This window comes from Dasypus novemcinctus, chromosome 1 (genome assembly GCF_030445035.2).
Source record: "Dasypus novemcinctus isolate mDasNov1 chromosome 1, mDasNov1.1.hap2, whole genome shotgun sequence".
Classification (NCBI taxonomy): Eukaryota; Metazoa; Chordata; class Mammalia; order Cingulata; family Dasypodidae; genus Dasypus; species Dasypus novemcinctus.
Window position 1 is genome coordinate 38,997,275 of NC_080673.1, and position 17,025 is coordinate 39,014,299.

General features: G+C 41.7%; 1 pseudogene; it reads right to left on the reverse strand.

Moving 5' to 3' along the window:
- LOC101440602 (josephin-1 pseudogene) overlaps positions 1 to 15,404 on the reverse strand; it is a 57,968-nt pseudogene extending 42,564 nt beyond the window's left edge.
- Between the last annotated feature and the right edge of the window lie 1,621 nt (positions 15,405 to 17,025).

Below are 17,025 nucleotides of genomic sequence, written 5' to 3' on the forward strand. Positions count from 1 at the left end.
ATTGCCAAAAGTTGGAATCAACCCAAATGCCCATCAACAGATGAGTGGATCAATAAAATGTGGTATATACACACAATGGAATACTACTCGGCTGTAAGAACAAACACACTACAAACACATGTGATAACATGGATGAATCTTGAGAACCTTATGTTGAGTGAAGCAACCCAGACATTGAAGGACAAATACTACATGACCTCAATGATATGAAATAACCAAGCTGCCCTAGATAGCAAGAGACTGAACGATAGGCTTACAAGAAATCGGAGGGTGGAGGAAGGATGTGAGCCGATGTCTGCAGGGGTGGAATTTAAGACGAGATGGTGGTAAGTATGAACACAAAGAAGAGATAAAAGGGGGGCAAGGGGTTGCCTTTGGTTGGGGCTTTGCGGGTTTGAGGGTGGCTGGGGAGGGACGGATGGGTAACATTGCCCAAAAGTGGGGGGAGGGAGGGGTAGCATACGAACACAGGAGAGGGTCAGGTGTTGGTGGAGAGTAAAATGCCGAGAAAATCATATCAAAATATAATAAAGAGGGTTACCTGTTTAGAATGCTCGGAGGGGAGGGTCTGATGCAGGACGGGCTCCTGGGGAATGTCTAAATGCTCATTCTGCCAGAGTGGGTGACACCATGGGGTAGAAACCCAAGTAGTGAGAGTGGGGGTGGACCCACATCCTGGGGAGGACTAATGCCATCAAATAGAGGGAACTGTACCCCTCGAGAGAAAGGGTGGCTCCCAGGGCATTGGGGCAGTTGAGCAAGTTAGGCCCTGAACACTATTCCATCTATATCTGGAAGTGGCTCCTCAGGAAACGGAGGTTGGCTGTCACTGTGGGCACCAAGGTGGAAGGGAAAATGGACGTTAAATGTGTGGAACCAAGGTAAATGGGGGGTAAGAGAGGAGTTTCTTGAGAGTACACAAGGATGGATATAAAACATGTAATATTACACCATAACATATAGGAGATAACAGACTGATAATGTAAACCATAATGTAAAACATAGGATAACTAAGAATGTAAAAAACTGTGTATCCTAAAGTATGCACCATAATGTAAGCACAGATGTCACCTTGTTAGAAAGCTAGTGTCTCAGACTCTATACATCACGTTAAGTAAATATGATGTGAATAGGGTGTAAGAGTAGCACTGTGGAAGGGAAAAGGTTTTGTGGTGGATGTATGGGAGTGCTGTACATTATATATATGCATTGCTGTGGTCTAGGGCTCCTGTGAAGAGAAGCTGAATAATTAGGGGGAAAAAAAAAAAAAAAGAAAAAGATAGGATGCAGAATTTTTTCCAAGTAAACACGTGTTCTTTATCTAACCTTTAAACCCATCGCTATATGCCATTCCCTAGTAAGGGACCCTGACATTATATTGGGCTTCAAATTTCGGGGAGTTCTGGATCACAGAGTGTTTCAACAATGGCAATGGAGGGATAGTGGTATGGGATGCCATTGACAGGTGATATATGGCTGACAGGGAGCTGTACAGAACATATGTCCAGGGTGCATGGTAATGTTTGGATATACTCATAGTGGTAACAATTAAAAACCACAGCAGGGGGGGTACTGGGTTCCTGGCCAGTGGTGCTCTGTCGTGGTCCCTAGGGGAGCAGTGACAGTCTCCCAGGTGCAGCGGCGGGGACCAGGAGGGAGTGAGGGTTCAACAGTGAGCCCCTGATGCTAATGACTATGCTTGTGAGCTGATAAGCCTAAAATAAGAACAAGGCCTAGAGCAACATTGTGCCTGGGAATTTCCTCCTGTCAGCCTTCATGTTACTCAAATGTGGCCAGTCTCGAAGACAAACTCAGCATGTAAATGCAATGCCTTCCCCCCAGCGTGGGACATGACACCCGGGGATGAGCCTCCCTGGCAACGAGGGACCACTATCAACTACCAACTGATGATGCAACTGGAAAATGACCTTATACGGAAGGTTCAATGCGGATCAGCAGAATATCCCTGTCTACATAAAATAACATGACTTTAAAATGCTGTTTGACCTAAAGTAAGGGGGAAATGGAAAGGAGAAATGAGTTTATATGGCTACGAGTTTCTAAAAAAGAGTCTGGAGGCTGGCAGAAGGATTGCCCTTATGCACAACTGAGCAGAGTCAGAGAGACAGATAAAACAGATACAACCCCCAGATATTGGTTCCTTTGAGGGCTAAAGAGACCCATGGGAGTTATGGTCATGGCCGATGGGGTTAACTACCAGGTCAGATGGCCCCTCTTTGGAAATGGTGTTTATGTGTGATGAATCTGGACTCAGATGGGATCTCCCTTCATAAGACTTTCATGCTAATGTGCTGGAGGTGCAGTTAATGTTGGGGTTTAAGATATATTTAGGGGATTTGAATCTCTGGACTGACAATGTGATAGCCAGGTCCTGAGCCTCAACAGACTCCAGCACCTACAAACTGTTTTATTGGACTTACCACACTCAGCTAAGATGGAGTTGAAGAAGGACAACCACCACACCATGGAGCCTAGAGTGATTACAACTGAAAGTGGGAGGATTGCATCCAGCATCCATGTGGAATCTGAGCCTCCTCTTGACATAGAGGTGCAATGGACACAACCAATCCAATGTCCACATAGAAGAGGTGGCATTGGATTGGGAAAAGTGGACATGGTGGACGATGGGTATGGGGAAAGGCAGGAAGAGATGAGAGGTGGAGGCGTCTTTGGGACATGGAGCTGCCCTGGATGGTGCTTCAGAGGCAATCACCAGACATTGTATATCCTCACAGGGCCCACTGGATGGAATGGGGGAGAGTATGGGCCATGATGTGGACCATTGACTATGAGGTGCAGAGGTGCCCAAAGATGTACTTACCAAATCCAATGGATGTGTCATGATGATGGGAGGGAGTGTTGCTGGGGGGGGGGGGGAGTGGTGGGGTGGGGGGGTGGGGTTGAATGGGACCTCACATATATATTTTTAATGTAATTTTATTACAAAGTCAATAAAATAAAAAAATAAAAATAATAAAAAATAATTTAAAAAAAAGAGGGTTAACTCAGACCAGCAGAATATCTCAGCCTTACACATAATATCAGGCGTTAAAAACTGCTTTTCAAACTTAAATAAAAGAAGGGAAGGACAAATGAGTCTTTTAAAAGTCCACTTACAAGGAGGAAAAGACAAATGAGTTTATACAGCTATGAGTCTCCAAAAAAGAGTCGGGAGGTCATCAGTGGGGTCGTGCTTATGCATGTCTCAACAGGGTCCCAGAGACAGTCAAAGTAGATACAACCCCAGGTACTGGTTCTCCTGAGAGCAACAGAGACCCACAAGTTCTATGGTCATGGCAAATGGCTCTGGAGTTTAGTGCCATGTCAGTTGGCCCTACTTTGGAGTTTGTGTTCCTGAATGTGATGGAGTTGGATTCAGATGTGACCTTGCTACACATGCCTCTTCTTTTACTTTCACCAGACCTATTGTTGACACTGGGGTTGGTGTATACTCAGGAGACCTGAATCTCTGGACTGTCCATGTGACAGCCAGGCCCTGAGCCTCAGTAGACTTGCAACTCCTACCCTCTGGTTTATTGGACTTACCCTGGCCAGCTAGCAGGGAGGTGAAGAAGGTCAACCACCACACCAGTGAGCCAAGAGTGCCTACAACTACAAGCAGGAGAATTACATCCATCATCCATGTGGAATCTGAGCCCCCTTTCAATACAGAAGTGGAGTGGACATAACCATCCCAGGATCCACAGGATGGAGGAATAGAGTATGGACTAGAGTGGACTTACTGATATTCTACTATGGAACTATTGTGAATAGTAATGGAAGAAATTGTAGTATTGATGTGGAGAAAGTGGCCATGGTAGCTGCTGAGGGTAGAGAGAGGGAAGAAGAGATATGATGTGGGGGCGCTTTCAGGACATGGAGTTGTCCTGGGTGGTACTGCAGAGACAGGCACTGGGCATTGCATGTCCTCCCATGGCCCACTGGGTGGATTGGGGGAGAGTGTAAACTACAATGTAAACCATTATCCATGTAGTGCAACAGTGCTTCAAAATGTATTCACCAAATGTAATGAATGTTCCATGATGATGAAAGAGGTTGTTGATGTGGGACGATTGGGGTGAAGGGGATGGGAAGTTATATGTGGACCTCATATTTTTTTAATGTAACATTAAAAAAAATAATAAAGATAGAAAAAAAAATTTGCTCCCAAGAGTGGCTAAGCAATAATAACATGGAAAAAAAAAACCTAAATATGAAAACAAGAACAATAAAACTTCTAGAAGAAATTGTAGGAAAATATCTTCAAGCCCTGGTGGTAGGCGGTGGATTCTTAAAGGAGATAAGAGAAGCACTGAGATGGGCTACTGATGTTTAATGTATGTAGAAGTTTTAATCAGCTCTACTGTAAAAGTATGCAAATGTATAGAGTGGATTGTAACACATAGTAACAGCTAATTTATAAATGGGGATGTGGCTGAAAATAGTAGTCTAGGGATGTAAATGCCAATTGACAGAAAGCTAGTCAATAACCTAGGAACTGGATAACACAGTAAACCAAGAGGTGAATGAGAATTGTGTTTGATGGCACAGATGCAAGAGTGTCCTTTGTGAACTAGAGCAAATGTACATTGCTACTGCAGGATGTTGGGAATGTGGAGAAGCATGGGAAAAGTACAGCTGGGGTGACCTATGGACTGTGGTTAGTAGTAATCATGTAATATGCTTGCATTAAGGCCAAAGATGTACTGTGTTAATAATGGGGCAGTATGGAGAATGTGTGCCCAATGCATAATATGGACATGGTAACAATCAGATGATATTATTTTATCTGTAAGAAATGTTCCACCACAATGTGGTGTGTTGATAGAGGGGTGTTGTTTGGGAATTCTGCACATGTGCCTGATTGTTTTATAAGTTTACAACTTCTGCCATAGAAAATATATTTAAAAAATAATAATAGGGTGGGTTGGGGGAAAAATACACCAAATGTAAGATAATGATTATAATTAGTAGTAAGATTTTGACAATATTCTTTCATAATCTGTAACAAATGTCTCATGACAATACAAGGTGTTGGTGGAGGGTTGATGTATGGGACCCCTGTATGTCATGTATGTTTGCTTTGTAAGTCCACAACTTTTACTATACACTTATTGTTTTTGTATGTTCATATATAAATGATAAAAATATAATAATAGCTTGGGTTGGGGAAAATACTTTGGTTAGTTGTAATATTTTTTTTATTTTATAGATTTAAAAAAATTTTAAAGATACATAGATCATACAAAATGTTACATTAAAAAATAATAAGAATATCCCATATACCCCCACTCCCCACCCCTCATTCCTCCCACATCACCAAATTCTTTCATCAGTGTGGTACATTCATTGCATTTAATTAATACATTTTGGAGCAATGCTACACAGGATAGATTATAGTTTACATTGTAGCTTACATTCTCTCCCAATCCATTCAGTGGGTTATGGCAGGATATATCCTGAAAATGCCCCCATATCACACCTCTACTTCCCTGTCCCTGCCTTCAGCTACTCCCATGGCCACTGTCTCCACATCAGTGATACAGTTTCTTCCATTGCTAGTGTCACAATAATTCTATAGTAGAAAACCAGTAAGTCCACCCTAATCCAAATTTTATTTCTCCATCCTGAGGACCCTTAGATGGCGATGTCCATTCCACCTCTAACTCAAGAGAGGCTTACATCTCAATTGGTTGATGGATGGAATTCTCCTTGCAGTTGTAGACTCTCTCATTTCCCTGATGTGGGGATGACCATCTCCACCTCCCTGTTAGCCAACATGGGCAAGTCCAACAAACCAGAGAGTAGGTGCTGCAACTCCACTGAGGCTTGGGGCCTAGCTGACACACAATCAGTCAAGAGATTCAAGTCTCCTGAACATATACCAACCACAGCACCAACCACAGGTTCAGTAAAAGTAACAGAAGAGGACTGTGTAGAGAGGTCACATCTGAGTCCAACTCCATCACACTCAGGAGCACAAATTCCAAGGTAGGGCTCACTGGCAAGGCAGTGAACTCCAGAGCCATCTGTCATTCTGTCATGACCATAGGACCTGGGTGTCTCCGTAGCCCTCAAGAGCACCACTACTTGGAGTTGTATCTAGTAGTAATATTTTGACAATGCTCATCAATCATTAGTTTAAAATGTTTAACAACAATGCAAGGTATTGGTGGTAGAGTGGGTTATAAGAGTCCTGTATGATGTTATATATGTTTGTTTTGTAAATTCACAATTATTACTATACACTTATTCTTTGTGTATTTTTATGTGTGAGTGATATACCAATAAATTTAAAAATAAATAAAAATAATGAAAAAATAAAAAATATTTTTTAAAAAAGATCATTGGTAGGGAAGAGGGAAAAGGGAGAGGATGTTGGGTGTATGGGAGTCCCCTATATTCCGTATGTGACTTTACTGCAACTTAAAACTTTGAAGACATAATGAAAAAAAAAAAAAAGGCAAGACACTGAGGAAGAAATGGAAGAGATTGCCACTGCACATAGAGGACAAAACCTATTAGAGTGATGAAAGGCAAAACATCAAAAAAAAATTTTTAATTTTATAATATTTTTCATTTAATACCCAATTTTTAAAATTTAATTTAGCTTTTCTAAATTATTATGTGTTTTATTTCTAATGTTTAAACCTATAAACACTATTTCATTTTTCTATTAATTGAATTTGGCAATATATCAGGCTTCATTTTTGAAGAGGTTTTGGTTAACAGAGGGGTTCAACTAGGGCAGAGGATGGAATGTCAACATAGTGTTAAAAGTGCCATTAAATGTACATTTTTGGTGGATTGTATGGCATGTGAACATTTCTCAATAAAATTGCTTAAAAAGTAATTTGTATGGGGAAAAAAAGAGCATGAGGAAAATAGTTATGCCTTTGACATAGCAGAGATGGAATATTCCAAACGTGTGGTTCCATTTTATGAAGAAGCAGAACTGATGTCGGTTAGGAAAGTGGTTTAATTATTTTCTCTAAAGGTTATATTGAAATGTTTTCTGGCATTTCATTTAATGATAATGAAAATAGCAAAATAATGTGCATTTGTCTGTTTGTTTTATTTGAGACAGAATCAAAGAGTCCTCTGAAGAGCTGCGCAACCATGGATTTACCAGCAGAAATGGTGAACGACTAAATAGGAATCTGATGCAAATACTCAATCAGTATATATGAACTGAGTTCCAGGACGAGAATTTCCAATCCCTTTAAGTCTACTGTGCATCATTAGTTGTGGAAGTTGCCAAACTAAGAAAAAATAAAATACAAAGCATTCACACTGAACTTTGGATGCATTCTTACATGATAGTTTTTATTCCACCAGCATCAAAGTATCCACAGAGGACTCAGAGACACAGAATTCATAAAGACAGTGACTGACATTGACTGATTACTTTCTAATGCATTTCCAAGCTACCCAATTCAATGTTCTCACCACAAATCTGGCTCAAAATCCAGACAGTTCTCCTAGTCATCCTGCATGACTATTCCCAGAGCGTCCTGCACTCTGTCTGGCTAGTGCTTCAGCTGGGCTTTCTAATTCACCCCTTTGGGTTGATGTGATGCTCTGTAAAAACTCCCTCTACCTGTCTCATGGACTCTGAATGGCACCACCACACCTTTTGAGTGTAGGACTTTCCTCTATGTCTTCCTATCCCGAAGTCTCACAATATTCGGCATACAGTAAGAACACAATGACTGCAGTTACAGGGCTTGAGGCTGTGGTCCCAAGGACACCCAGAGAGGCAGGACTGGTGATTGTGCAACCCTGAGTCAGCTCCTCCCAGTGGAGATTTCCGGGGCTCTAACTTAGAGAGAGAAGCCCAAGTTATTCCTCCAGCATTGTACAGCAGCCAGCCGTAGGGCACAGTGCAGGCATTCTGCAGGATGAGGAGGCAGGCGGGGCCATCAACAGGAAGACCTACCAGTGCAGGGCCTGACAAGACGGCAGCCTAAACCCTGCTCTTTCTGGTTGCTTTGCCCTTGACCCTGACGGAAAGAAAGCATAATCCTGGAGAAATGGTTTGGATTCCCATTCCTGTGTTAAGCACCTTTTCACCATCCTTCCATATTTCCATATTTTTCCCTTCCTTCCTTTCTTCTTTCCTGTTTCTCTTCTTTCTTCACACATTCCTTCCCTTCTCCTTTTCCTGCCTTCACCATTCATGGAGATTTTCCCACAAGCCTTTGGTTTCAATGCTGTGAAGAGTCAAATGTCATCGGGACATGATCTCTTGTCTTCCAGAAACATAAAATCTTTTTGGAGAGACGAACCCTGAGCAGCCCAGGCCTTGTTTCTGTCAGTGTCCTGGCAGGAACTAGATGACACATTCAGATGTATGGAGTGTCTAATGAAAGGACACTTTACAAAGCTGTTGTCAATGTCAGGTGAACCATAGGAGATGGTGAAACAAACAGAAATCAGCAATGGAGGGAAGCTAATACCACCTCTGAGTCCAAAGGAGCAGAGATGAAAAAGCTATGGCCGTGAAGTGGGGCTGTCCAAGAGTGGTGACCTCATGGGCCCCACGAGGATGCTCTTTCTCCTTACTTTCATTTCATTAATCACTCTCCTCAATCTTCCCAGATCCCCCTTTCAAGCCTTTATTCTCTACTGTCTCCACTTCTCTCCATCAGAAAATCCCATCTCTAATTACCTCAGAGGATACATACAAGTCCTGGCGCTCTGCCCTTTCTTGTGTCTTATATGCCAGCATCACAGGCTTTGGCCAAATGATGGTGAGGTTTATAACCAGCTTTTCAGCCCAGAAGGCACTAAGGGTGGGCCCTTGTGATAGTCACCCCACAAAAGCAGGAGGGACCCCCACCCAAAGATTGGTTTGGATGTGGCAACTGACAATACCACACAGACAAACACAGCAAGAGGGTATGTAAGTTTGATTCCTTACCTAATAGAGGTGCCTAGAGAGAGCAGTGCAACCCTTTCAAATGGGTGGAAGCAGCTTGAGAGAGCAAAGAAGAGAGACTGACTAGGGGCTCTTACTGTGGTTAGGGGGTAGGGCCCAGGGGAGGGTTCGCTCGTGGACAGGGGCTTGTGTGGTTGGAATCTCCCACCAACACCAGAAGGAGGGAGCATTCAGGCTTTCTTATCACCTTCCATAGATGTGGGGCACAAGGGGAAGGATAAGGGGTGAGGTTAAATGTTGTCAGCAAGCGTAAAAAAAATGGAGTCAGACTCCTCATTACCACCCCAATATCATGAAGTGGCCGAAGATGAGGACTGTCAGTTCAAGCTCTGTCTCACCATTAGTAAGAGCTGTGTGCGGTTTTCTCACACCTCATCATAGTGAGTAATAATTTTCCTCCCAAGAAAACCCAGAGTAGCCTCTTGTATATACTAGGAATATGTACCTCTTGTTAAGTGACTTGAGAAATAATAAACCTAGAATTTTTGTTCTTCCTGATCTTATATGTAAAACTACCATATTAGCTGAAAATGGGTTTGTCAGAACCATCTGGGTCAAAACATCATCCACAGATTATTTATTTCTGATCCCTAAACCACCGTCCTGTTGGCCAAGAGGGAGGGGGAGACACCGTCCAATCTGCCATAAACAGAGGCACAAAATAGAGTCAGGAGAGGAAAGAAAAGTATTTTCCAAAAAGAACTTATAGTATTTATTGGAGTTCCTTCAACAATCACTTTGCACCCTCGATCTTTAAGGAAATAGTTGTTTGAAACCTTGTCCTCTAAATGTAGCTTTAAGAAGGTATCTTGACTGTGGATCTTGGTTGAGCCTGACACAGGAGATGTTTCCTTCCCACTAGGAAAGTGAGCACCCTCAAGCGGCAAGTTTCCAAGCTCACCAACATTTAGGCATGACTAATTTTCCAGAAAGCTGAGCTAAGAAGAAAGTTCCAGACTTGAGCACCCACTGTGTGGGAATGCCAGGGTCTGGAGTGACAGAATCTTGCCTCTATTTTCCTTCATGGTAATCACCACCAACATTTGTTTATAAACCCATGGTTTCACACCTGGGGCTCCCAGAAATATTCAGGACAGGAATTCTCTAAAGTTGCTCACTTCCCAAAGCCAGGCAAATAAGAGAGCTGCTATCAATATTAATAAGGCTATTCCTAAACTTATCAGAGATAGAACCTAAAAACTTTGATAATTTAAATGTTGTATTATTTTAAAATCTCAGTTACCAGTGCAGATTTATAGAAATCTATAGTACAAATCATACCTATAGTCAGATTGTAATGTAATTCTTGGCAACCTAAATGAATGATGTTTTCTGGTGCTTTGGGTAATAGAGGGAAGTAGTTTTCTGTTGGAGGCAGAGTTCCTATCAAATACTTTTTCTTGCCTCCTCCTTGCCTGGCATCTTTATTTTAAGTCTATTGTCCTAGACTTTCAGATTTATAGGTCTAAATGACCCTAAGCAAGTAAGGAGTACACAATTGTCTCTGTTTCTATGCACTTACACAAATAGACTTAAACTATATCCCCATTTAAAAAAAAAAAATACCCCTCCATTTCTCTGTGCCTAGTGAAGAGAGAGGAGTAGATATATATCACCATGGGCAAGAGAGAGGAGAGCAGATCGAAACCAGAGGTTTCAAACAAAGGGCAAGGAAAGCCCAGAGCAAAAGCAGATAGCAACTTAAAAGTGGAAGACAAATTAATAGCAAGAAATTAAAAGAAATGAGACAAGGCAGGTTATGAGGAACCATAGATGCTTTTTGTTTCATGTCAGACATTATTTCTATCTCCTAAGAAACTCATCTGTACATGACTCGGGCCAAGTACATCCAGGTGTGACCCACATGGGGACAATAAAAGACACACAAATCAAAAGTGCACTGTTTCCTAATCATGCTGCATTGTAAATTTTAGATTTAAGTACACTGAGTTTTGACTTAAGCAGAATTTGGTCAAAACGCCTTTGTATAATTTCAGAAGAGGTTCATTTGGCTGACGTTGAAGGCACCATTCTCTGGGCCTCTCTTTGCCGACCTCCTCAGAATTGAGTTGCTTTTGGAATACAGTGTGGGATTGGAATGAAATCAGCGATAGGATTGGCGCATGATCAGTCAGACTTTGTACAGAATATTTCAAATAACTGCCTGCATATAATTTTATAAGCTTCTGTAGCTTGGGCTTTAATAGATTTTTTAATATTTTAAACACGTTTAAAGTCCACATGTTTTAGTTTTACATGGAGGTTCAAAATGAATCCAAATTTTTTTGTCTTGTTATTGCCACGAGAAGCTCCGGAGCTTGTTGCAGTTCCATTGACACCACTGAAAGCAGTACCTGGGATGCCTCTTCCTGACCTCTGACTGCATGTTCACTGCAGGACTCAGAGGGTCCCCATGGCCAATTACATGACTCAGCACAGCTCTAAGTATTCCACTGATATTGAGAATCTCTGATCCATCTCCCCAGAGACCCAAGTCCCTGCTTCTCCTTTACAGATACAAAAACTGGCTATGATAAAGGATCCGATCAAGGCCACACGTGCCCTTCTGGAATTCAATCTCCAAGTTGCACTCCATTAAAAGACAGACAACATTGACACTTTATACATACCACTAATTAAGTGCCCAGATGTATAGAATATTGTCTTGGTGTCTATCTAAAAATGAATGTATATTTGAATAAGCCTGTAATTAAATATCTTACCTCTAGGAAAAGTCAGGACAAAAAAAAAAATGTGGTCCATGTGGTTGACTCTCTGTTGTTTATTACAAATATACCATCAGGAAACCATGTTATCTGTTATATCGAAATGGTGTTAATGATGTTTTGGTTTGGGTTTCTGAATAGCAAGGGTGATTTAAGTTTGGGATTTATTGACTGACCAATTTTGTAGGTTTTGAGAGAGTAGGGTTTTTCCTTTGACTTCCCCCGTTTTTAACTCTTAGAATTAAGTAATCTAATATTTCCATTTCATTTATCCTGCCCCTGCCCCAGGGGGAAAAAATGAGCGTGCAAGAGAACCCAAGTGTGTGTAAATGACACAAAGGAAGGGGGACGTTACCACTGTCATCACAAGACCCCATCCCCAGTGAATCCAGTACCTTCCATAAGAGGGGCAGGCTCAGGGACAGGCTGTTTCTTTCTTTTTTCTTATTAGAGAAGTTGTGGGTTTATAGAACAATCATTCATAAAAATCAGGATTCCCATGAATACCACCCTATTAGTAACACCATGGATTGGTAAAGTACATTTGTTACTATTGATGAAAGCACATTTTTACTGTTGTACTATTAACTAGAGTCTATGGTTTAACTTAGAGCTAACTCTTAGTGTGATTCCATGGATTTTTAAAACCAATTTTTATTCTAGTACCATATAGAGAACCTAACATTTCCCCTTTTAACCATATTCAGATATATATTTCAGGGCGATTAATTACATTCACAAAGTTATGCTATCATTTGGTAAAGGACAGTATGTTTCTGGGGAGAAATTTTCTGCCAGAAATTTACTGTCAACTTACTTTAGGCCTTGATTTTCAAAGGGAGACTGAGAGGTAGTTTAGAAGCTGACCTCCCCAGTTAAATGAGTGTTTCTTCTCTGCAGGCTGGGTGCTCCACATTCTGCCTGCATGTACCATCACCACTAGCTCTCAATAGCCCACCCTGTGGCTGATTCTTGGGTAATCTGGGTTTTCAGTCTCTTGTAGCCTCACTCTCTGGTTTGTTTGTTTTTTTTTTTATAGTATTTTTTAAAGGATTTTTTTTGTTTTCTTTATTATTCTTACCCCTTCTCCCCACATAGGTCCCTCGTCTGTCATCTTCTTTAGGAGGCATCAGGAACCGAACCCAGGAACCTCCCATGTGGAAGACAGTTACCCAATTGCTTGAGATACATCCACTGCCAGTCTCACTCTCTTTTAATTTATAACCCTCTTGCTCTCTTTCAGTTACATTGACCACTTCCTTTTCCCAATCACCCACTTATTTATCTCTCTCCTGCCCATGCCTATAACTCCCAATTCATACCCTCATTCTAGATCTCTGTTCTGAGCTGCACAGCTGTATTTCCAGGTATAAACAGATAATGTACTGGACTATCTCACAGTTGTGTTAAACTCAGCAGTTCAAAACTGAATTCATCTTTGCTACAAGCTTCCTCTTCCTCCCATGTGCCCTTCTCAGTGAGCAATACCTCTTTCCAGTTGCTCCAACTGGGATCCTCAAAGTCATCCAAGAGTTTTCCCTCTCTCTCTCCTATCCCAGATGCAATTTTTCTCTAGTCTTTAGATTTTTCTTTCCAAATATGTCTTCTCTCCATTCTCTCATCTCCATGTTCTTTACTGCTTCCTTAGTTCAGACCCTTACAATCTCTTTGCTTGGACTTGTGCAGTATCTTCATAACTAATAACTAGTAATTGTCCCTCTATGGTTTGGCTCAATCGATTACCTCCAAATTATTTTGCTTAAAGCCATTTCCCCTAATGATTAACTCATCTAATGAAACTTTGAGCTTTCCAGTCACACAAGTATCCATTTATTCTTGGTTAATTCTTTGAGGAATTAAAAGAATTCTGTAGCCATCTCTTTTTATTCAATACTTTTTCCCAAAATAAAGTATCTCATCACACCCATAAATTATATGTGCCTCCCAAATTTATGACTCTCCCAAACCTCTTCACTGAGCACAAGACTTTTATCTCCACTGCCTTATTTATATCACCTCTAAGATGTCTTATAGGCACCTCAAACTCAATATGTACAAAGTTGAAGTCAGAGTCCACTCTACCCACCACTTCCACAAAAGCCCTGGTCATCTTCCAGTGTTTGTTACTTCCATGATGCACAACAAATAATCTAGTTACACAAGTCAAAAACCTCTGGAGTCAATTGTCCTTAAGATTTTCTTTTCCTTCACCAGCACTCCATCATATCTTATTCACCCAGTCCATCAATTTTCCCTACTAAATATTTCTCCTATTCATTCACTTTTCTCTATTCAGTACCACCACATAGTCAGTTGTCATTTCTTACCTTGACCACAGTAAAACAAGTCTCTCCACAACCAATTTTATTCTCCTTCTCATCTCTTTTCTCCACTATAACTAGAGTGCTCTTTCCCAAAATGAAATTCAGATAGCACCACTCCACAATTTAACACACTCAGCGCTATCCTCTTGTTAAGCAAACACCACCTTAATGATGCTGTCCGATCCACCTTCACACTGTTTCACCTCTTGGATCCTCCATGCTCCACTCCATTCCACTCCATTCCACTCCCACTGACCTTTCAGTCCCTCATACTCACCTTGCTGACTCAATTTCTTTTGCTTGCAACCTCCCTCCCTTCTGCGTACCTTTATTTTCCCTTCAGCTCTCACCTCAAGTATTATTTCTTCCTAACCTCCTCATTATAGATGATCATATTGCAATTTTAAATCGGTGTGCTTTTTTGATTACTTAACTGACGTTCATGCAAGTCACAAGACACCACATCAAAATAAAGCTCAATAGATGTCTCCCAAACTATTTTAAACCAAAGGAAACACTCTTGAGAAATGAACAATCTTGTATAAAATGTGTTTGATCTAAATATACTACTGAAATAAAATTCTGAGAAAAGGGTCTCCCTGACGACTTGTCCCATTGTCTGTTTCTAGCCTCATCTCGTGACCCTCCCCAGCAGGAACCAAACAGACCATCAGCCTGACACCATTTACTTTTCTTACCTCTGTCCTTGCCCTCATAGTTCTCCACCTGGAATGCCCATTCTCTTCCTTTTAATCTGGTGAGGTTTAAATGTCACTTCCTCTAGAAGGCCTTCCTTCAACTCCCTCAGGTCACAGGGATCATTCCCTTCTCTTTTCTCCCATCATGCTCTGCACATTTAATCAAATGTTACTGAGGAACCACTACATGCCAGGAATTTTGCTGAGTGCTACAGATACCTTAATAAAAGATACAATCTCTACTCTCAAGGAGCACATGATCCAGAAAGGGAAATAGACTAGAAAATAATTATATTAAATGCAGCTACAGGGAAATGACACCTTCACCCCATCTCACAGTAGTTTATAGTTATTTCTTTCTGTCTTCTCCATGAATAAGTCTCGTACTGATCCAGACCAGCACCCAGTATGGAAGCGCTTGCATCACAAGATCCTCCTAGACAGCTAGGCCCAGACTGAGGCCCTCACGAAGGACAAAACAACTGATGAGGCCCAGAAGGAGCTCCAGGATGTGGGAAACAGTTCAGAGGACTTTAAGAAGCTATTGCCACACAAGGTCTTTGAAGGAAACCTCCCAGCCAACTCCATTGTGTTTACCAAGCTCATGCCATTCATTCTTGGAATCTTGATTGCCCTGTATGAGCACAAAATCTTCATTCAGGGCATCATCTGGGACATCAATCACTTTAACCATTGTGGAGTGGAGCTAGGGAAGAAGCTGGCTAAGGAAATCAAGCCTGAGCTGATGGCAGCCTCCCAGTGACTTTCCATGATTCTTCCACCAAAGGGCTGATCAACTTTATTAAGCAGCAGCAAGTGTGAGGCCTAAAGTCAATAACTTATGCTCAGCGGCAGTCTTGACTGGCCCTTCTTATCCCCCTCACCAGTCTGCACTGCATGGTCTTGCCCCACCCTGCTCAGAGGGCACCCGAGGGCTTGGACCATAAGCCCCTTGAGGGGAGCTAATCTGGAATCATCACATTTCCCTTTCCATGTCTCACTCCCTCTGTTTTGCCATTGGCTGAAGAATTTCATTGCAGCTGCTTTTCTCGCCCATGTTTTTAAAAAAAAGTGAGAAACTTGATTCTAGCTCATCTCTGAGTTAATGGCCTTGTACTCAGTGCCAAGCAAAGAAGAAGGCTGCCTAGGTTTTCCAAATTAGTGTTTGAACAAATTCTTGTCTTCATTTTTATTTGATATTAACGTACTCTCTTATTGATTCATCTGTATGGATCCAAAGCAATCGGTTCTCCTAATGCAAACAGAGACATTAAATGAGAAAGTGAAAGATCACAACAAGCAAAAAACAAAAATGGGATGGAGGGCAAGGAAAAGAGGCAGCTATTCAGTCTGAGAGATGGTGCTGTGTACCTTGTGCTTGTGGTAGAAACACAGCAGATATTTAGCTAGGAAGGTCTGGAATAAATATACTGAACATAGTTCCTATCACCTTGGTAGGTGTTCCCATTCTTTTATTGTTGTTTGAATTTGAAACTTCATGAATTTTCCAAACATCAGTTATACCTACACTGAGGAAAAATATGCAAATCAAAAAGCAGATTTTTTGAGCACCTGAAGTGTTGCTATGACTGCATCCTTCCATCAACTGTGGATAATAAAGATTTGATTATATTAATTATCTCTTAACTTTACCTGAAATATCTGAGCTTTCTGAGGAAAGGAGCTATAAAATTGAAAAGTTTTGCTGATAAATTGGAAAATGCATTTTAAAATTTAATGAGGAGGAACCAGCAAGATGGTGGCAGAATAAGGAGCTCCTAGAGTCAGTTCCTGCTACAGGGCAGTTAGCAAACACCCAGAGCTCTCTGGAGCTAGCTGAAGCACCTGCTTGGGCACTCCAGGAGCCAGAAGAACATCCTGCAACATCCTTGAAGGAGTGGAAGGAGGAGATGCCCATCTGCAGAGAAGACTTATAAGTAGAGTGCTCCACTCCCTGGAGGCCAGTGCTCATCCTCCACTGGAGGCACAAGGTGCCTCTGGAGTTGTTCAGCAGCTAGAATTGAAAGCTCCCCTTCCCCAAAATGAGGGAGGAAGAGACAGCTGGGCACCAATTTCAGCTATTGATGAGGAAACTCAGTGGGCTACAGTATAATCCTGGGAACAGCTAAAGTTTTGAGCCTGTCCAAGTCAGAAAGAGGCTGGGAGCTGCCATCTTAACTCCACACCTGGCACGAGGGGAAGCAGGACGGACTGAAAATCCCAGTGCTGGTGGCCACCGGCTTCTTCCCATCCAGATCATATTGCAGCTCTAGCTTAGGTCCCAGTGCCACCTCCAGCAGGGAGGAAGCAGCGGG